The sequence below is a fragment of the Tiliqua scincoides genome, chromosome 5 (assembly GCF_035046505.1).
Source record: "Tiliqua scincoides isolate rTilSci1 chromosome 5, rTilSci1.hap2, whole genome shotgun sequence".
In the NCBI taxonomy this organism is placed as follows: domain Eukaryota; kingdom Metazoa; phylum Chordata; class Lepidosauria; order Squamata; family Scincidae; genus Tiliqua; species Tiliqua scincoides.
Window position 1 is genome coordinate 85295553 of NC_089825.1, and position 22003 is coordinate 85317555.

At 44.7% G+C, this 22003-nt stretch overlaps 1 protein-coding gene and 1 pseudogene across 1 annotated transcript in view; both read right to left on the reverse strand.

Annotated features, from left to right (window-relative positions):
* The window catches only part of LOC136651116 (acid-sensing ion channel 2), a 471153-nt gene that overhangs the window by 110029 nt on the left and 339121 nt on the right, over nt 1-22003 (reverse strand). The gene's annotated exons all lie outside the window — the stretch shown is intronic.
* Nucleotides 20473-20592, reverse strand: LOC136654531 (5S ribosomal RNA; annotated as a pseudogene).

Here is a 22003-nt window from a genome sequence, read left to right on the forward strand (position 1 = left end):
CCAATTCAGATATCACACCACACCACAGCTAGCACAACTGTGAACTGCACTCCCCAGGTAAGACCCTCTCTGCCTATTTTCTAAATGAAGATTTTGCTCTTCTGAAAAGCCTTTTAACATGGCTCTATCTGCTCACTGACTCAGTTTTATATGGATTTTAACTGCTGCTTCTAATGTTTTTGCTGATCTAAAAATGTGTTTTAGGAGCATTTTTGCAAGAATGGTTTTGACAGTTTATCATTAGCTGTTTTGTGCTAAAAAAAAGGCTGGATAAAAATCCAAGTAATAGGCAAGTGATGCTTGCCCGATTGCGTGCGTGGCAAGGTAGATTGCTGCTAGGTAGTATTACACCCAAGGCTGGGGTAGTTCCTTTAAAATTCAGCCATAGTATGGCATTCTCCTGGTCTTGCGATAATTCAGCCTCTGACAGCTCAGGACTGGAGCCTTTGAAGCTTAACAGATAATCCAGAGGACAGACCACAGATGAAGATGACAGTAAGTTTATGGATAGGGAACTGGAAACTTAAATATGGTTCAAAAAATAAAACCAAGTGGAGAAGTTATGATCTCTTTTAAAGCCAACCCTCCCTGTCTCCTCCAATTATTTATTTCAAATTCTCAGCCATCCGAATGGAAGCAGTATACAAGCATGATAAAATCACCATCACATATCACAGTGGTAAAACTCCATCATTATCTGATGAGTCTCCGGACGGAGACAAGGCAGGTAGTGATCATTCAAGAGTTCAGAGTCCCTTCACTGCACAATTTCCAGGTTTCCCTGAGGAACAGTCACAACAGCTGAACTAGCGTCAAGCTAGTTCACATTTGTCGTGCAGCTAGGCAAAGCAAGAGTTTTGCTCCTCTACAGAGGAGGGATTTGTTGACACCATGGAATTTGCAGTCTTTTTCCTTGCATTGTAAACAACTGTATTTGAGCAGGAAGACAGCTGAAAAGCATGAAAACAGATTTTGCTGCCTGAGCTATGAGTCCATTGCCCAAGGGCTGGCAAAGAAGTTCAGAATCAGAAGGCAGGTGGCCACCCATCGGAAAAATTGATGGGGATGGTTTGTCTCTGCAATCACTGATGATTGTATGTCCTGACATTGAAAAATCAAAGCCACGAGAGGTAGGTAGGTGAAAGGCAACAACGACCTAGGAACTCCAAAGACATCCCTCTTGCCCTCAAGTTGCTTTGCATTTCTCTAAATAATAATAATAAACTTTATAATAAACTTTATTTATATCCCGCCCTTCTCCCTAAAGGGACCCAGGACTAAATATGCTACAGGACTCAAGGGAGCTCTGTTCCCACCAGACAGAGGCCTCTGGTAAGTCTCTACAGCCTTGAGATTATCAGCTGCAAGCTGGAGCAGGTCACTGCAGAGAGCATGCAAAGTGGAAGGCTAAAAGTCAGAGGGTGGTTGAAAGTCCACAAGACTGTGGAATATATCTGAAACAGGCAGGGTAGAAGGTGGCTCTGGAAGGCAATGCTCTAGACCAGTGGTTCTCACACAATTTGCACCAGAACCTACTTTTTAGAATGAGAATCTGTCATGACCCACTGGAAGTGATGTCATAACTGGAAGTGACAGCATCAAGCAGGAACATTTTTCACAATCCTAGGCTGCAATCCTACCCACACTTATCCAGGAGTAAGTTCCATTTACTATCATTGTTAAAAGAATGTACATAGTAGCTTGTTAAAAGTACAGGTCTGTAACATTTCCCCAAATGCAGTCAGGTACCACGGGAGCAACAAGTCTATGAAAAATAAAATACTGAAATATATGGGGACCCACCTGAAATGGGCTCACGACCCACAGTTTGAGAAACACTGCTCTAGACTGAATCAGGAGGCATTTATTTCAAAATGCATACTGGTTCTGTGGGCCAAACTGGAAGCTAGAGCCAAATGAACCAAGGAAGGAGTTCACCAAAGGAAGAGCCTGGCAGACTAGGAGGGATACAACCAAGTGACATATAGTAATCAATATGACATAACATATTAACAATACTGTTAATAAATACTGTTAATAATATAGCACTTTTTCAGACCCAGACATTGGGTCAATTCAGATATTACATGGTTTGTGTTAACCGCGAGTTTACTAGCATAACCATAGTTGGAGCTTCCAGATGTACAAGGAAAAAAACCATGGTTTTAAGTGCTATGTGTGTTTTTATGTTCCCTCTCCTCCTTGCACTCAACCTCTACAAGTTCCCATCCCCATGGTGCAGTAGCTTCTGGTGATGGAGGGACGGCCGCAATTACCATTTGCCAACCAAAGCATATTGCGCAAATGTATTTCAGACAAGTTTCCTATCCTAGTTTGCTAACCAGTGAAACACCATAGGCTTTTCCATTCAGAAAACACACTAAAACATCATCAAGCTTGGTTTGGTGTAACATCAGAATTCAGTCACTAGTTACTTGCAAGAATGTGGTTTTACTGATTCAACTCTTAAAATAATAGCTACTTATTATAGTACTAGCATTATTCTTCTACTCTCTTGCCATTTCCATCTTGCAACCGTCCTGTGAGATAGGTTAGGCTGAGAAATAATGGCTATCCCAGAGGCATCCAGTTTCATAGCTAAGTGGAGATTTGAACCTGAGTCTCCTGGCTCGTAGTCAGATACTCTGTCACACCACACTGGCATTCGACAAGCCTGTTGCAATGAGGCATTCAGAATTTCATGTAGTTTATAGTGGGTGTGACTGGCACCATCTCAAAACAATGACCTCTTAAATTCCTCCTTGCATCTTCTGGCTGCACTGTTACATGTACAGTTATCACAGTGTCTTCATTGAGATTTTCTGCACAAATCTCACAGAGTCAAACTTGGGCAAGCAATTTCCTCTTTCAAAAAGATTCAAGGCAGTGCTTGCACTGTCTTTCTAAAGCAGGCTTCCCTACATCAGGATCTCCTGGGATTTATACCAGGAGCCTCCAGATTAGTGTACTAGTGCCCCAATACTAAGCCACTGCCAGCTCTTCCTGAACCAACCCAGGCATAAGTATTTCCAGGGCAAATCGAAATCATTCCCTGACTAACCAAACCCAAGGTCTGTATTCCCTGACTTGCTTTCTCAACCTCCCCTTTTATAGATTACCTGGCTCCGGACCTCAACTTTGGCATATTTTGACTCTATGCGGTATTTGTCCTGATCAAAACATTTTTCCAATTCCAGACCCCATCTCTGCTGTCCCACAGATCTGTCCCAGTGCTCCAGGCTGCAGAGTTTATTCGAGACAGAACTTTCACAACTGACTTTGACTGCCTGAAGCCCCAGTAGCAACACTCTGTTTTTTTTATAAGAGTGGATTCCTGGGACTGTTTTTCCCTTTGTGAACAAGGGTGTTAGGGTGGTGGAGTGAGGTGGGCAAGGCCAGGACTTATTTATTTAAAAGGAAGCTTTGTGAGACCAGGGAAAGCTTTTGCATGAAATTTTATAAGCAACTAAGAAGAGGCCAGCAATTCATTTTTCTGACACAACCAATTAGCAGTCTCTCACTACGCATTGGATCATGAGGCACCCCAAGCTCTCAGCCTCACTACATTGCAATTCACCACCTCAGCGCCAGCAGAACAGAAAAGTGAGGTTGTATGGAAAATGTTTTACACCAGACCTGACATGTCTGCATCTTTGATAAATTAATTACACAGCTGAGGATGCTGGGGCCTTTTCTGGCACTCAAGCGCCCAATGCTCATTAAAATGCCCCCCTGCCTTGAAAGAAACTCTCTGCTTACAAATGAGGCACTATATAGATCTCAGTCCTCCTTCCTTCTCAAAACTCTTCCGCAAAGATTCCCTCTTGGAAGCAAAAGATTGCAGGGAATATCTGGGTACAGATAACCACCAGTGCCATATGGCATTGACTCTATAGGGGAACTGCCACAGAATTATAGAGACTCACTGGTATATCAGGCTTCCATAGGTAAGAGCCTACTTTGTTGGATGCATCATAAATGAAGACCAAAGAAAGAGCACATACACACGCGCACGTAAGTCACCCAAAGCCTGGAGAGTCATCAAAGCTTGCTCAGAAGCCTGCAGCATTCACTTTTATCTAGGACTTGGGGACAGAAAGATGAAAGTGAATGGCAAGGCAGGGGGCATACGCTTTTATGAACGCTTTTGCTCAGAGTTTCCTAGGGTAGCAAAGAAAAAAGATCTAACACTTGTACCATTCGTCATTGATATGGCAAGTTTTTATTTTGCAAAATGTCTTATAGTCCTGTGTCGTCTGGCACAACTATGTGATATACTGCTAATACTATAGCCCCACTTTAAAGACAGGGAAACCAAGTTTCACAAGGATTAGAGCTATGACTGAGATTAGTCTATAGGGTTAGTGTTCGTCCATGAAACCCACTGCAGAGGTGGAATTTTCAGAGCCAAATTGTTTACAAACTGGAACATACCAGCTTGTTGAGGAGAGTGCAGAGACGAAGGCAGGGCAAAAAGAGGTACCAGAACTGTGACACCCCCCCCCCCAAAGCCCACCTGCCCCTGCTTTCAGTACACCTGATCTTTGTACTTACTGGCAGTGGGTTTTAGCCTCCACTAGCATGCAAGGCTAATATGACTTGAGCAACACCATCACAGCGCATGCAGACAACACAAGAGCAAAATATAGGAAGAGGAACACCGCTGACATTTCCCAAAAGGGCAAGTCCCATGGCATGTGTGAACTGATCGACATGCACAGCACAGCTTTGCTGCAGCTGAACCAAACAAGCAAGCTGGGGATCAGGACTGAAAAATCTACTGCATCAAAATTTCCTGCACATAGAAAACATGAGGATGAAAACCAGGTTAGAATCCTTACAGGCTAGTTTTTCAGATGCAGTGAGCTTTTGAAGCCCCTGCCTGCAATCTAAATGATACCACCCTTAGGACCATAGATCAAGGTGCCATCAACTGAGTCAGTCCAGCTAAGCTCGTTATTATCTGGACTGACCAACATTTGCTCTCTGGGGTGTCAGTCAGAGAAGGGTCATTCCCAGTCCTGACTGAAGATGCCACAGATTGAACCTTCTGGCTGCAAAGCAGGTGCTCTCCCAATGAAATATGATCCCTTCCCAACTCTGATACATGATTCTTTTGAACATGAAGATCACCCATAAGAGTAGAGGGAATTGCTTCCCCTCTCCATTTTTAAAATTTATGCTCCCTTAGCTTTATGTATGATTTTGTTTTCTTGCTTGCTTGCTATAAACAAGATATATTCTAGACATCTATCTTGGTTTTCAAGTGAAAAAGTAGGCAGTCATAGCTACTGAATCCCAGGCAGTCTGGGATATTGGGAGTAGATCTAAGAGCACTGGGGAGAATGTAGGTTTGCTTTAAAAAGCTGCAGGGGAAAAAAATTTAAAACCGCTAATTATTACTATGGTTTTAATTCATAATGCTGTAGACAAGAATGCAGCTGCAGTCTTGGCCTGACAAGGTGTCTGGAGTAAGTCTCAAAAAGCTGACACACCGTTTCAGCACATTACAGCTGAAAAGAATTTTTGCACAAGTCTGGCAACGTTTCAGAAAATAAATTTTCAACTGCAACCAGTTGCAAATTTTTGCTTTTGGAAGCATTGAATGATACCGTCAGGAGAACCAGGAACCCCAAGGACAGATTAGTCTAACCTAGTAAACTACCCAAGACATTGTGCACTCCGGCTCTGAAGTCCTAGAAGGGATCAGCAATATGCAGTTTCAGCCCCTGTGATTGGCAGACAGTGTGAACGTTCTGGATACGCCTATGGAGAAATATTAGGAACCTGGCCTGATCAACAAGGCAAAACCTCCATGCTGGCTGACCTCCAGGTCTTACAATTTAATAGCACAAGCCAAGGCTTATCTACTCAGAAGTAAGTCCCATTGTGTTAAATGGGGCTTACTCCCTGGAATGTGTTGTCTAGGACTGCAGCCTAAGTCTCAGCAACTGACCGCAAGCCTAGGTTAAATATACACTCCATGTATGGCTCCTGGTACAGATACCCATAGCCAAAGCCTTGTTTGTAACTCACAGAAGTTAAATCTTGATTTAAGGCGTGACGTAATGCTATCACAACTTGCTAATTCGACACTGATTATTTTCCCCTCTAACCCTTTCTCAATCTATCATCCACAGTCAGAGACATGGGGGGATTATATGTATGTATGTATGCATGAATGTAAATTCATTTCAGGAGAACTTGTACAAGAATCTTGTCCCCTATTTCAGCTCTCATTCCTTAAAGAGCGCCCTTCAGCAGTTTCCCCTTAAAGCACTTGCTATGTACTATGAGTTGTCATGCCAATACACTGTCAACCTGCAACTGCCAGGGAACTGCCTTGCTTTGGCTGATTGGAAGAGGCAAAACTGACAAGCTGGTCAGTTTCAGGCTCCAAGGTTGTTATCATCTGGCTCAATAATAATCTGCATCTGACCACTTGGTCTATTTTGCTCTTCAGATGAGCTTTCTGCTGGAGAGCTGCATGTCTCTGGCTTGCTTTCTTGCAGCTTAGCCTCACGGACTTTCAGGTCCCTTGCACTGAGCTCCCCACGCCCCTCACACACACACACCTTTGTTGCTTACTGCATTGTGCGTATAAGAGTTCTAACCCCCTGTTGGAGCATCTTGCATGCCACACACTGACCAATCGCAAAGACGACATGGGTTCCTAGGTTTGAGCTTATGGCCAACATTCTCACACATTTCCTTTCAGTGCATGCACAGGCCAGAACAGAAAAATAAAGCAATCAATTACAATACTAAAATGTGTGAGTAACAAAGCATTAAAAATAACAATTGAAACAAACAATATTAGACAGACAGACAGACAGACAGACAGACAGACAGACGTCAGATAGAAGATATATAGGATATAAGTAAGTCAGGAATTGAGGAAAAGGAAAATGAATGATCCAGAACAAACAAGAATCCCAAATATCTTTTGCAGTATCAGGGCTTTGAAGTCGGTGACAAACCAACTCCTGGGGGAGAAGGGAGAAAAAGAATGAAGGAAGCAGTCAGCATGGCCAAGACTGATTGGGCTCAAGGGAAGTTGAAACCCTGACAGCCAAGATGGTGTGGTGATTCTGGTGTTGTACTCAGACCTTGAAGATACAGGTTCAAATCCCCACTCAGCCATGAAGCTTCCTGGATTAATCTGGACCACTCACTATCTCTCAGCTTTGAGAAACTACATTTCCCATGATTTCAGACACTCTGGAGGGCCTCAAGGGGGTCCCATTCCAAGCCCTCCCTGCTGCTGCCACCAAGTTAGATTGAGGGGAAAGGAATGGAGGAGACCAAAGAGGTCAAAAAGAACTCACATCAAGGTGATCCCATAACAAACTGGGCACAAACTCTGAAGGATCTGGGTCAATTTTGGGGGAATGAATCCCAAATGAACTTTGGAAGACCTCCTTATGAACTTTGGAAGCAGTACTATGCAAGATCAGAACTCAGCATCCTACCTGAAATCCAGGTGAGACAGACTGGATTCTCATCTAGAGATGCAGAATAATTTCCAGAAAAAAAGCCTCAAGGGTTTAGCCTTCCAGAATGCTTGCTGTGTGCAGACTGGAAGCCTTTCCTGACGATTCTAAAAGCATAGGTAGCTGGCTACAAATAATCTTTAGAGAAGGGAAAGGCACTCAGCACATGCTCAAAGGCCCCTCTTCACATATTTTATTAGATAGCTAAGCAGAACCATTACCCAAAGCCTAGGGAACCTAGATGCTAAGCCCACGTAAGGGAAACTGAATGCATATTCTTTCCCTGTTTATCACTACCTCCATCTTCTATTGATTTCCCTTTGTCAGATTTTAGGATGCAAGTTCCTCAAGGCAGAGATTTTTGCTGTTATTCTGTCAAGAGCCATATATTTTGGTGGCACTTGCATACATAATTAAAACTGAGAGTAGCTGTTTATATTGCTTGTAGTGGTTTTGTTAAAAACAAAACAAAATTATATTGTAATAGTATGACTGATTTTATAAGCCATCTGGAATTTTGCAAAATACAGTGGGCCTGCCGTATCTGCAGACTCCACATCCATGGATTTAATCAACCCCATGGACTGGAAATGAATTTTTAAAAATTCACATACCTTGCTGTAGCCTTGTTCACCTTGCACCCTGCCACTTCACAGCACTCACCTCACAACCACCCATTTACCCTTTACACAGTTTACATGTGTATTTAGGCAATTTCTGCAAGTTCAGGCAATTTCCACAATTTGCACAAATTTACGCATTTTACATAAATTTCCACAATTTCTGCAAGTTTACCCCATTCTGTCAGTGTGACATCTGCATACCTGAACACCCATGGATTTTGGTAAACTTGTGGGGCGCCGGAAACCAAACCCCCACAGATAAGGAGGGCCCACTGGGGTCATGATATAACAGTTTTTAAAGTAAAATTAAGCTATAGGATTTTGGCAGGTATAAGTAAGACATAAAAAGAAGACGGAAAACATTACAACACAGATGTGCAACACACACTGTAGAGGCATTCCCTAGCTCTGAGCCCAAATAAGCTCCATTGTGACCTGCAAACTGGATGCCCCAGATCTACTCCAGGTTTGTTCTCCCATTGTCCACAGTTGCCACACTGCTGTCAATCAAAGCAGAATTCCATAAAGGAGAAGAAGAGAATTTTTGAGAGAATGTTGCTTGGCAAACACAAGCTAAGGCCACAAAAGCCAGGTTGCTGTGCACACACCACCAGAACTCACACTCCGATTGCGTTGCCAAGGAAAGGGACCATTACTGATGGACAATTTATTATAAATTATAAAGAAGGGGGGGAAGGAGGCAGCCGTTCCCAGTCTAGCACCTGCCCTTGCTTGCAATATGCTAGAAAGGTGTCACTGGTCATATTCTTAATGCAGATTCCTTCTCCCTTCCCCCCCCCCACAGTCTTTCCACACCAGGCATAGGAAGGAGGATGACTTGGCAGGTGCTTGCTGTTGGCAGAGATGTGATGTTTTGCAGCCACCCTGCCAGCTCCAGCTATTTGGAGAAGTCTTCGCTGCCAGGTCTTTGACGAGCAAAGCAAGCTTTTACAATGGAATGTCTGAGCAGCAGGGAAGAGGGTTGGGGTGGGAAAGAACCAGTGAATGAATGCCAGGAAAATCTTAACCAGTGCCAGGGCCCAGTCCCAGAACCTGTTTACAGTGTCATGGCTCAGCCCTTCAATGTGTGAAGGAACCATACAGAGGAAAAAATGCCCATGGGCACAGACAGAGTGCCATCCCCAAGCAACTGCAAGCAGCCCTCTTCTCAGATTTTGAATTAAAGGGCAGATTGCTGCCACGTCAGTTAGCAGCAGTTTTTGTTTTTTTTAACAATACTCCAATCCTAACCTTCTTTTGCCATTTGCTCATTTCTATGGACTACACCAGCATTGGATCTATTCTCGTTAAGATGCTGCCAAACCAGGAGTGATACCTGGGTACCAGATCTAGGATGCGTATTAATCAAAATTCTCTTGAGCTAAACCTAGGGCTTGAGCAGGAGATAGGCCCTAGCATGCAGGACAGACATCCCCCTGTATCCACAGCTCTGGTAACCACAGATTCAATTACATAGGCCTACAAAATTAAGGGTCAGAGAAGTTTTTTCCAAACTTTATGGTGGTTTGATATGAATTTGGGGTGCCGATTCCAAAAATGGCATCCGTTTTGCCCTATCACGCCTTGTTGGCAACCTTCAGTCTCGAAAGACTTTGGTATCGCGCTCTGAATGGTGGTTCTGGAACAGCGTCTAGTGTGGCTGAAAAGGCCACTTAGTTTTGGAGATATACGTAGTATAGCCTCATTAGTGAATGGTTCAAGCAGCTTTCTCATGAGGAAGCCATGGTGTAGACTTCCTCATGAGGAAGCTGCTTGAACAATTCACTAAAGAGGCTATGCCATGTCTCCAAAACTAGACGTGATAGGGCAAAACAGATGCCATTTTTGGAATCGGCACCCCAAATATACCCAGGAATTGGTGTAATGTTTAAGGAAGCAAAATGTGTGTTGGCCTGTGTTATCTGCAGTTCTCCCCCACCCCCCACTTCTTGCTTCCTGGTTATGTTCTGGTTAAGTCCTTTCAGCATGCAGACTGCCTGCCTGATTGTCACATTCCTCTTCTAGCCTCTGTAAAAGCAAGAAACATGCCTGCTTGCTACTGAAGAAAAGGGAAGGTAATGGGACACTGTGGGGGGGGCGGGCATAGGGTACTTCTCTAGTCAGTACATTCCCTCATAGCCAGTTTCCCTATTCGCAGAGGGGTTTGGAACTTATTCCCTGCAGTTGTGGGTGATGCCTGAATTTCGTCCTGTTTAGACAAGGCCAGAAGGTCAGATAATATCTGACAAGGTCAGATATCTGCAATAACTGTGGCCAAACCAGAGGTTTCACACTACCTGAAACTACATGGGTTGCTGATGCACACCCCAGTCTCTTCTGTGCCTGAAGAGAGCCCAAAGGCCTCAGTCTGTAGGCAGGGTTGTTGGTATTCCCTACCCTCTCTCCTACAGGACCAGCAGCAGCTTGGGGTATGTAATTTTGACTGAGACTCAGCAGATGGGGAAAGGGTTGTCCTCATCCCTGCCCCAAACATATCGGCAGACCCTGTAGCTGTATTTCACTGGGAAAAAAGGTCAGGAAATACAATCACAGATTCCTCATGCAGTGTGTAGCGGTGGACATACTCCCCTGGGTGCACTTTGACTTTTACTCCCTTTTAAAAACCTTTCCTTGTGCAGGCTTAAGCGCACCCTTGAGTCCTTTCAAGCACTCAGAAGAAGAAGAAATGGCAAGCTGGATTAGATGATTCATGCCTTCCGCCCCTGTGAACCATTAAATACTGCCTGCTACCTGCTCCCTTCTCCCAAGCTTACCTGGCAACAGGGTGAGTGGGGGTAGGAAACTCTCCCTCTCCAGTAAGAAACCTAGAATGTTGCAACAGCAGTGTCCAAGGTGCAAGAAGCCCAGGAAAATTACAGCCCAATCCTATGCATGTCTACTCAGAGGTAAGTCCTCCTGAGTTCAATGGGGCGTACTCCCAGGAAAGTATACATAGGATTGCAGCCTTAGGACCCAATCCTATCCAATTTTTCAGGGCTGGTGCAGCCAAACCAATGGGGCACATGTTGCGTCTTGCAGTGGGGGGGGGGGGCAATCACAGAGGCCTCCACAAGGTATAGGGATATTTGTTCCTTTACTATGGGGTTGCATTGTGGCTGCACCGGTGCAGAAAAATTGGATAGAATTGGGCCCCAAGTGAAGCCCTATATAAGAACATTTCCCTTGGAAGCTGTTGCTGCAGCAATCAGGGTGCCCCGACAGAGGTAGGATGCAAGGAGAGAGAGGTGAGAAAATCTGCAGCCACTGCCAACCCTGCCCAGGAAAGGGTAGAAAGGGCAGAATCCCCAGAAAGGGTCTGGCATTCACTGGTGGTGGAAGAAACCCAAGGTGGGGCCTGAGCTGTGAAGGATTTCAGCTGGTCCTGTACTGGAGTGAGGCAGTCTCGATTGAAGGAGCTCATACTCGGAATTTTCCCAATTTAGAATGTGTTCCCTTCACTAGAAATGTGTAGCTTGGCCCTCCTATCCCCCAACAGTAATTGCGGCATAGTAACTGCATGCAGCAGGTACTTCTGGGCTGTGGATCTCCATGTTTAATGGCAGCAAGTGCCTCTTTCCCATTTCAAAATTCATCTCTGCCTTGTAAACGTCGCATGGCGCTTGAAAAACACACATCCTACTCATGGCACTCGGGAGCTAAAAGCTGCAAAGAAACCAGCATGAGATTACCCTAAAAACATCTGCCAGAGAAGTCTTGTCCCTCACCACCATCCCCTCTCCCAGTATTGCTGCTTCCCTGATTCATTTGCACAGCCTGGTTACATGTTGCAAACTTAATCCACAGTTAAAGAAAAATAATACATTTCAACCAAGGCTGGTTTGCCCATGAATGGTTTCGCAGAGCAGCCAGTAAACTGATGAGCTTGCAGCCTGCCTGCTGCCTCTGTCCTCTCCAACCTGCTGCTCTGCTGGGCACTACAAATCCTCTTCCAGCTTGCTGAGAACAAGTCAGAAGAGGATCGTGGCAACAGCAATACCCTTCGGGGGAAGAAAAAAAGAGGGGAGACTGCCACAGCTACAGTTACCTTACCCCACCCCACCTGGTACATACAAAGTAGGAAGTGGGCAGAGACAGGCAAACTGGAACCCAACCCTCTTGCCTTCCCTTCTCTTAACTGGTGCTTAGCATGTAGTCTCCCTCCTCTAATGAACAGGAGCAGCGCATGCTAGGAATCCAGTATGCACTGCTCTTGCTCATCTGAAACAGAAACAGCACTGAGGAGGGAAGTTATATGCTAAGCTAGCGGTGTTAAACATAAGGCCCATGGGCTGAATGCGGCCCCCGGAAGCAATTTATCTGGCCTCCATTATAAATGGGCTCTTCCAGCTTGATAATTGGGCAATTACAAATATGAACAAGATTTGCACATTTTTTTTCTGTCATTTGCAGCTAATGAGATTCTATGGGAGGAAAAGTGCTTATTTCTGGCCATCATCTGCTAAATGATGTCACTTTCTGCGTGATGATGTCACTTCCAGCCCTCTGCAAGCACCACATATGCTAACTTCGGCCCTCTGTATGAAACGAGATTGACACCCCTGTGTCTAGGTAAGCAAAGGGAGAGGGTGAAGTTACCTCTCTCACCACTCCCTGTCCACAAGGTGGGGGATGCATGCTCATCTACCCCCCCCAGTACAAGGAGTTTTTGGACAAAGTGCTATGGATAAAATTGACAAGACAAACATGCTCCAGTTATTATTCACCGTAACACTAATCCCATGAAAACGTTTAGGACAGCTTGCCTTTCTGTCTTCTATTTTGCTGTTATTTTTTTCCCCCCTGTGTACAAAGGAAGAGAAGGCGGCTAGCTCCAATTGCTCTTTCAAGTTGTATTCACAGAGGATTTCAGAATCCTTCTCCTCCAGGGTTGATGTGGTAAGATCATAAAGAGTTAGACAGAAATATAGGAAGTGACCTTTCACTAAATCAGACCCTTGGGTTCATCTAAATCAATAATATCTACACTGGTTAGCAGAGGCTCACAAGGGTTTCAAACAGAATTTTCCCAATCCCACAGCTGGAGATCCCAGGTAAGGTGCTCTACCACTGAGCTCAAGCCTCCTGTCCTAAATCTCTGACTCATGTCCCTCAGTCTACTGGGTTTTTGACTTTTCCATGGACAGGCCTACTTTATTGGGCTTGGTTACTCACACATGTTTATCAGCCTATGACTGAGCTATCAAGTGATAATATGCATGTATGAATGGGCCTCGACAATCCACTGGGATGGTTCTTCAGCAGCTTCCATGACAGAGGATAATTTTTCTGTGGATTGTGCCCCATCTTAATTTAGGGGAAGGTAGTACTTTTTGGAATTGCTTCTTCAGGTACAGAAAACGACTTAGGCCAACTCTGATCTGACTGGCATTGGCTCTCCAGGATCTCAGAAAAGGTCTTTCCCAGCATTGCTACCCAAGATCCTTTAATTAGAGACCCCAGGAATTGAACTAGAACAGCTGATGATGGACCATAGACCAAATGGGGCTTGCAGAACTAGCCAATCTAACACAGGAGCAAGAAGCGGAGTTACTCTTTCCTGAGTCTGATTATACTGGCCAGTCAGACCCTATTAAGTATTACTTGACTTATTAGTTCCACATCATGCCCCCTGAATACAAATTGAGCCAGGAACTGTAAAGTATTTTTGGTACATTGAAAAGTTCTATAGAAATAGTATATCATATTTACATGAAGTGGTGCACTTTCACATAATAGAGTTATTTTCTCTGCTTGTGGGGAACTTGTAGATATTAATTTTCATTTCTGGCTTACTGTATGTCAGCACTGCCAAGTACAAAGAAAAATAACATTCACTCAAAAGCTCCTGCTGCTAAGAAGTGATGAAGAGATTCAGAAGTAGCAGCCTCTGCATATGTATCGGAGGCTATGCTGAAAGATGACCATCAATGGCATTTGGTGAGCTCTTTGGATTCCCTAATACGCAGTGTTTGAGAAAGAGAATGTGTGTGTGCGTGTCTTGAACTAGGGCCTACAGCAGCCAGTCTTATGTCCCGCCTACATAGGAAAACATACATAGGGAGGGACAGGCCAACCTGACTTTTGCTGCTTCATAGCACCCCCCCTGACAATGGCAGGAACAGGAAACTGCACTTAGTCAGTTTAAGAAGAACCAGGTGACTTGGGGAGCAAAAAGGAGCCCTGTTCGCCCTATATACAGAACGCTGCCTAGCTTGGCTCATCAATCTGAGAAACGTGTTGCACTGAATCGTCATGCAGACTCCCTTGACTGCCAGCTCATCTCTGAGTGTGGTTTCTGCCCCTCGTTCTTTCACTCATCTTCTTATGCCCCTGGATGCCCACCCCTGCTCAGTTCCAGCTAGTCTCAGAGTGTGTTCCAAGGACGGGCACAGATGAACAAACTAAAACTTGCCTAACTAAGTATGCCGAGTACCTCTATACATATACAGAGTGCCACTCTGAGCAAAGGTTTTGTTAAAAGGACAGGATAAACACCTTTAAGCATGTCAAAAGTGACTTCTGTGAAAAGAAGCAACTTTTGTTTTGAAATAAGGCCTGTGGCACAGTGTTCTTGACCATAGGCACAGATGGGTGAAGTAGTCTCAAAGGGAGGATTTCCACCAGATGCACCTTTTTGTGGCATTATTCTAGAAGTGAAATTACTATACATATATCTACTTTACAGCCTTTACAGCCTCCTAAGAGGATGACATTCCTGCAAATAATATACTGGCTGATTGACAACCTGGAGTTAGTCCAGGATGGGGAATGACCACTGAGTGTGAAATCAGAGTTGGCCTTATAGTGACACTTCTGAATGGGACCACTTCTGGTTGCCTTTACTGGGCACGGCTGACAATAGCAGCAGCTCCCTTCTAAGCTGACGCTCAAACGTGCCTGGCAGGGATCTGCTGGCATTCTGGAAAGATCCAAGGTGGGAAGAAAGCTTAAGGGAATGGTTGCCAACTACCTGTCCAATCCTGAAGCCCCAGAGCCATGTCACAGGTCAAGTGACAACAAATTTCTCATAGGTCGTATACTTAACATTCTGTTATCTGCCCACAACAACTGCAGGTATTCTCTAATGTTGCTGTAGCTCTGTAGTGTTTACACTGTCTTGGGTTCTTTGGATGGGGTGGGGTGTCTTTTTATTGTTGTTTCCCAGCTATGTTATTTCGGAAGCAAGTTTAAGAAAGTGGCTCAGTGACAAATGTTCTACAAACAACAGAGAACTGAAGTCAACTTTGAATTCCCAGAGAAAAATATCTATGGGATGCATACTTTTGCAGACACATTCATTGCATTCATACTTTATTTCTAAGTGTACAGTGAAAAGCAACCTAAACAAACACCTGAAAAATGTGCTAAGGTCAAGGTAAGAAGACAAGGACAATAAATAGAGTGAGTCATACTCTATGACTGAGAGGAAGGAACTGATGCACAACAGATATAATTTTGCAAATGTCAAAAAGAAATAGAGAGAGCAAAAAGGGAGCACAGCCATTTGCTTCTCTTTGGGTTATTTGAAGAAGCTCACTCAAAAACAGAGTATACAGTTGGACTTCAGTATCTGCGGGGGATCCATTCCCAAACCCTTGTAAATACCAAAACCCACAGATAAGCAAATCTGTGAGTCTGGTCCACAGGACCTTCAGGTGCAACCAGAGACATTCCATGGGCCAACAGACACCTCTATGGGCCTCAGAAAGGCTCCCAGACATTACTGGAGAACACTTCCAGTCTCTTCTGGGAACTCATGTTCAATCCTCCACTGTGGGTTCAGAACTGCAGCGAGTTGAATCCACAGGTCCCAAATCTATGGCTAAAAAGACGGGACCTGTACTGGCTTAACTGGTTTGAATATCATGGTGTAAAGAAAAACCAAGCCCAAATTCTGGGGAAGCCCACAAGGGTCATTCATGGCTTCATCCCAGGCACTTAAAGGCAGGTGGGAAGACTGCTGACTCCCAACAACAAGCCAGTTCTCTGTTATACACTTTAGTGCCTGCAATTCCAGCAACTTGAGAGAGAGTCTGGAAATCTTCCCCAAAGCAAAACCTGTCAGAGAGACAGAGACCAAATCCTCAGCCTCTCCAGCTGCCGCAGCCAGTTGCTTTTAATAGCCTTGTTAACTTCCCCTTGCTAAACTGGGATTGAACATTTTTAATCACTGACATCTGAATGCATTAAGTGTCACATTTTTGCTTCAAAAAATCCCATATATAATTTATTTGTTGGAGCTACCGGGCTTATCTGGGAGCTGCAGAAACACACTGTCAAATATCATATAATCAAACTGTCCTACAATTCTCACTCCCTCTCTACTCCTTAGAGAGCAGGTTGCCAACTTCACACAAGGACTATGGTTTAGCAAACCCATACTTCAGGACTAAGACTTGAGTGGTGTTCATCTGCATCACACAAGCACAAAGACGAACAGGCCTTGCTCAAAACACATAGACGAACAGGCCTTGCTGAGGGAGAGTCAGCATGGCTTCTGTAAGGGTAAGTCTTGCCTCACGAACCTTATAGAATTCTTTGAAAAGGTCAACAGGCATGTGGATGCGGGAGAACCCGTGGACATTATATATCTGGACTTTCAGAAGTCATTTGACACGGTCCCTCACCAAAGGCTACTGAAAAAACTCCACAGTCAGGGAATTAGAGGACAGGTCCTCTCGTGGATTGAGAACTGGTTGGAGGCCAGGAAGCAGAGAGTGGGTGTCAATGGGCAATTTTCACAATGGAGAGAGGTGAAAAGCGGTGTGCCCCAAGGATCTGTCCTGGGACCGGTGCTTTTCAACCTCTTCATAAATGACCTGGAGACAGGGTTGAGCAGTGAAGTGGCTAAGTTTGCAGACGACACCAAACTTTTCCGAGTGGTAAAGACCAGAAGTGATTGTGAGGAGCTCCAGAAGGATCTCTCCAGACTGGCAGAATGGGCAGCAAAATGGCAGATGCGCTTCAATGTCAGTAAGTGTAAAGTCATGCACATTGGGGCAAAAAATCAAAACTTTAGATATAGGCTGATGGGTTCTGAGCTGTCTGTGACAGATCAGGAGAGAGATCTTGGGGTGGTGGTGGACAGGTCGATGAAAGTGTCGACCCAATGTGCGGTGGCAGTGAAGAAGGCCAATTCTATGCTTGGGATCATTAGGAAGGGTATTGAGAACAAAACGGCTAGTATTATAATGCCGTTGTACAAATCGATGGTAAGGCCACACCTGGAGTATTGTGTCCAGTTCTGGTCGCCGCATCTCAAAAAAGACATAGTGGAAATGGAAAAGGTGCAAAAGAGAGCGACTAAGATGATTACGGGGCTGGGGCACCTTCCTTATGAGGAAAGGCTACGGCGTTTGGGCCTCTTCAGCCTAGAAAAGAGACGCTTGAGGGGGGACATGATTGAGACATACAAAATTATGCAGGGGATGGACAGAGTGGATAGGGAGATGCTCTTTACACTCTCACATAATACCAGAACCAGGGGACATCCACTAAAATTGAGTGTTGGGCGGGTTAGGACAGACAAAAGAAAATATTTCTTTACTCAGCGCGTGGTCGGTCTGTGGAACTTCTTGCCACAGGATGTGGTGCTGGCGTCTAGCCTAGACGCCTTTAAAAGGGGATTGGACGAGTTTCTGGAGGAAAAATCCATTATGGGGTACAAGCCATGATGTGTATGCGCAACCTCCTGATTTTAGGAATGGGTTAAGTCAGAATGCCAGATGTAGGGGAGAGCACCAGGATGAGGTCTCTTGTTATCTGGTGTGCTCCCTGGGGCATTTGGTGGGCCGCTGTGAGATACAGGAAGCTGGACTAGATGGGCCTATGGCCTGATCCAGTGGGGCTGTTCTTATGTTCTTATGTAAAGAATGGAAGATCATGGGCTCTCTTTTTAACAGCACCAGTTTCTATAACTCATGCTTGTAATCACAGGAGCCAGGGTAGCTGAGGTGAATACTGAACAAAGTTTCAATGATTTTGTGTGGGGATGGCATGTTTCAAGGCTGTGCATAGTTCTATGTCCCTTTCCATGACGCCTTTCCTGTGAAATTCATTTCCAAGAGAGAACTGGCAGACTCTGCTCCTTATGAACCTGTAGGAAAGAAGTTACGTTCTCCATATCTCAGGAGGCATTTTAATGAATTTTAACAAGCAATAATGCTATATGCTTGGGGTTGCTGAGTATTCCTTCTGCTTTACTTTTTGCAGACAGCCGTGGCCTGGTCACCTAGGGTGAATTGGAAGAACTTCCAAGAGACCATGCAAGAAAGGTTACAGGTTGTCAGAAGGGTGACAGCATGCAAGCCAGATCTGTATAATAACAGTGGGTGTGGATGTGTGTTTACCCTCATCAGTAAAGGGTGCTGTTACCGTTTCAGTTCCTAGGTATAACCCTGCTCCACTGTGAACAAGTTGTTTTTCCACAGCTCAACTAATATACTTGGCACATGACAACTCATCTCCTTTTTCCCTTCCTTTTAGGCCATAACTAATGACTAAGGCCCCAATCCTATCCAACTTTCCAGCACCAATGCAGGCATGCCAACGGGATGTATGCTGCATCATGCAGTGGGGCTGTCACTGAGGCCTCCTCAAGGTAAGGGAACAAATGTTCCAGTACCTTGGGGCTGCATCAGCTCTGGAAAGTTGGATAGAATTGGGCCCTAAGATATACGTGTCTCAGGCTGGAAGCTTTTGCAGCTGTGTTTGCAAGGCTGTCTTTGCTGTGAGGGTTTTGAATTGGGTTTTATTTTGGTTTGAAAGGCATTACATTGCAGATTGTATTTTGCATAGAACAAGTCTAACATATTGCCTCGGGGGACCAATTTGTGGCTGACAGGCAGGTTAAGGCAAAACTAAATAAATAAATAGCAGAAGCGAAATAAATTACACAAAATAAGCAAATGTAGGTCAATAAACTTCCTTTGCCAAATTTCTACAGGTTACAGAATTCAGCCTACACAGGCACAGAATTCTGATTACTTGAAGAATTTAAAATCCACCTTTTTTACACTACAAAGTAGCTGACAATGTCAGAAGACACACAATTCCTCCAGGATAATTTCAAAATAGACCTCAACCAACAAATCAGTTGCAATTAAAAAGAGCAATACAAGAGCAGCTGTAAAATGACAGCCCACCCATTCGTTTCCTGGAAAAGCCTGCTGAAATACATGCACTTTCTGCTTTTCTTCCCCCTAAAAGCGGTGGGAGGGGGAATGGAATGGTAGCTTTCCAGACATATCAGAACATCAAAGCCACTGTCTTGGAGCTCACTGAATCTACTTTACACAGGCAAGATTTTAACCATGACCTGTTTGAGAGATCTTAGAAGTAGACACCACTCAGGCATTTGTGTAGTACTTCAGAGTGTTCCAAACTATATATTTCTATCTCAGCCTTCTACTGTAGTACTCCTGGGAACTAATACATACTTATTATGCAAACATCAAATATAACAATTATTTAGAGCATCTAACCCAAGTAGGACCAGTTAAAAGGAACCATGTTTCATCATTTCCCAATGGCTGTCCTGAACAGAACAAGTTTGGTTTGGCACCTGGCCAGAAAAAGGAAGGGGGAAGTATGGAATGTCCACCTGATGAAGCTTCAAGGTCTGACTGTCATCACTGAAAAGAGACTGTCTCTGGTTTCGGTTCTCTGTTTACAACCCTTTTAGTCTCACAGCACACTGACAAGGAGCTAAAATTGTCAAAGCACACCGTCGGTTTTTTGACAATTGACAAAGCACACTACACACTGCCAGTCAGGAGTGGGGGGTGCTCGCATCTCCCAATGGCCCTGTTAATGAATAACACCTGTTAACCATTCACAGCACACCAATATGCTGCAGCACAGTGGTTGAAAATTGCTGTCCTCTGATGGTGCAGAACGTTGGAGCAAGACCTCAGTTGAAGAGGGAGGCATATGGGCAGGGCAAACTGGGAGAAGACTGTCTTCCACAGACATCAATGGAACTTGGTCCATTGTCTGAGGTCACTGATCTCAGTGATCCTTGCAACACCCCTGCAAGGTAGATCGGTATCCTTGACCTCTTTGCAGGGGGAAAGGAATGTCGCTTGCTTCCTGCTATGCTAGTCAGAGTCTTTCTTATCTGTAGCTGGCAGTTATATAGTGGCAACAAGAAGCCACTTCAGAGGGGGTATACTGGAACAAGAAGAGTAACAAGCTTGGGTCAAAGTTGTAATTCAACCGCAGGCACAGCCGGCACATCCATAAGGCCAACTGAAGCTGCTGCATCAGGCAGCTGATTAGTGGGGGTGCCCATCTCTGCCTGCCTGCTTGCATCTACTGGTGGTTGGCAACCTTCAGTCTCGAAAGTCTATGGTATAAGCCTACAGCACCCGGTATTCCCGGGCGGTCTCCCATCCAAGTACTAACCAGGCCTGACCCTGCTTAGCTTCCGAGATCAGACGAGATTGGGCATGTGCAAGGTAACAGTTGCTGCATCTACTGCTCCTTCTCCTTCTACTCCCTCGACTGGAAAAGAAGGAGACAAAAAAAGTGTGGAGGAGAATGCAGCAGTAGAACACTGGAGAATGGGAGGTGCAGAGGTTGCCACATCATTTGGCAAGTGGGACAGCAATTGGCCTGCTGGTCTTGGGAAAGTCCTGACCACAGGCCTCACTCACACTGTGAGAGTGCCTAGAGCAGCAGTGGCTGCCAGACCAAAGAGACTGCTGTCAAGGTGCTGTTGGGTTCCCTCAACACCCACCCTTCTCCCCTGCCCCACTCCCAACTTGCAACAGTTAAACTCCGTCATGAGGTCTCCTGCCTTTAACTTGTAATCAATCCCCCCTCTAGTTTCACCACTGATTACAGCATCACAACAATCCTGCGAGAATTCATATAATCATATTTGAATCTGATTATTATGTATGTAATTCATATAATCACAAGGTATGGATTACAGCATCTCAACGTACAGGTGCACTGGGAGGAAATTGAAAGCGCTTGAATCAGTTCTTATCGCCCCAATTTAAAGCATTTCCTGCAGGCAAGTGGCATTTGATAACTATTCCTGAGGGTATCTCTTTATGTAGTACATTTGCTCTGCTTGTGGGGTGCTGAAGTCAGTATTGTGTGGGTCAATGAGAGGATGGATGGCAGGTGACCTTCTAGATTCTTCTGTAATGCCAAACATTACATGACCGCTTCAAAAGAGAAGCAATATCTTGGACTGATGGGGGAAAAAAAACACCCACAGATTTCACATGGGACTAATCCATGGGCGGTTCTTGGACATTTGGGGGCAGGGGAAAGGGAAGCAGCCTGGAAACAACTATGCATTTTTCCTCTGTAAAAAAAAAAAAAAAAAAAAAAAAAAGGATTTTCCACCTGCTCCGCCTACCTCAACCTCACACCCATACTGGCCCACTGGAAAGTCATGAAGAGATTGTTACGCAGTCACAGGTAGTGAAATCAGAGGGTTGGCAGAGGGCTTAGCCAACCATTAAGGCTGAGTGTAGAATTTAGCAGTACGTATCTTGGTGGGGGTTCATAACTGATTGATCCTTAATGTTTGCAGCACTGAGGTAACCTTGCACTTTATTTATTTTATTGGGTTTTGTTCCTCGCCCACAGTCTGAAAATTCAAACTGGATACCAATGTCTCTCTCTCTTTCTTTTTTGGGAAAAAACATCTATTTAAAAAAATAAGAGTAGCTAAAATGAACCAAGAAAATATTCCACTACCACTCTCATGTAAGGCTGACTCTGGACACCCAAACTCTGGCAACTGTCCACTGGAAAGGAGCTCCACAGCTAATGTGCAGCCACCAAGAATGCCTCTCTGTGGTCTTTGCCTTGTCTGATCCAGGACTGGCACAACCACACACTGGCAGCTGAGGTGGCTGTCTAGGG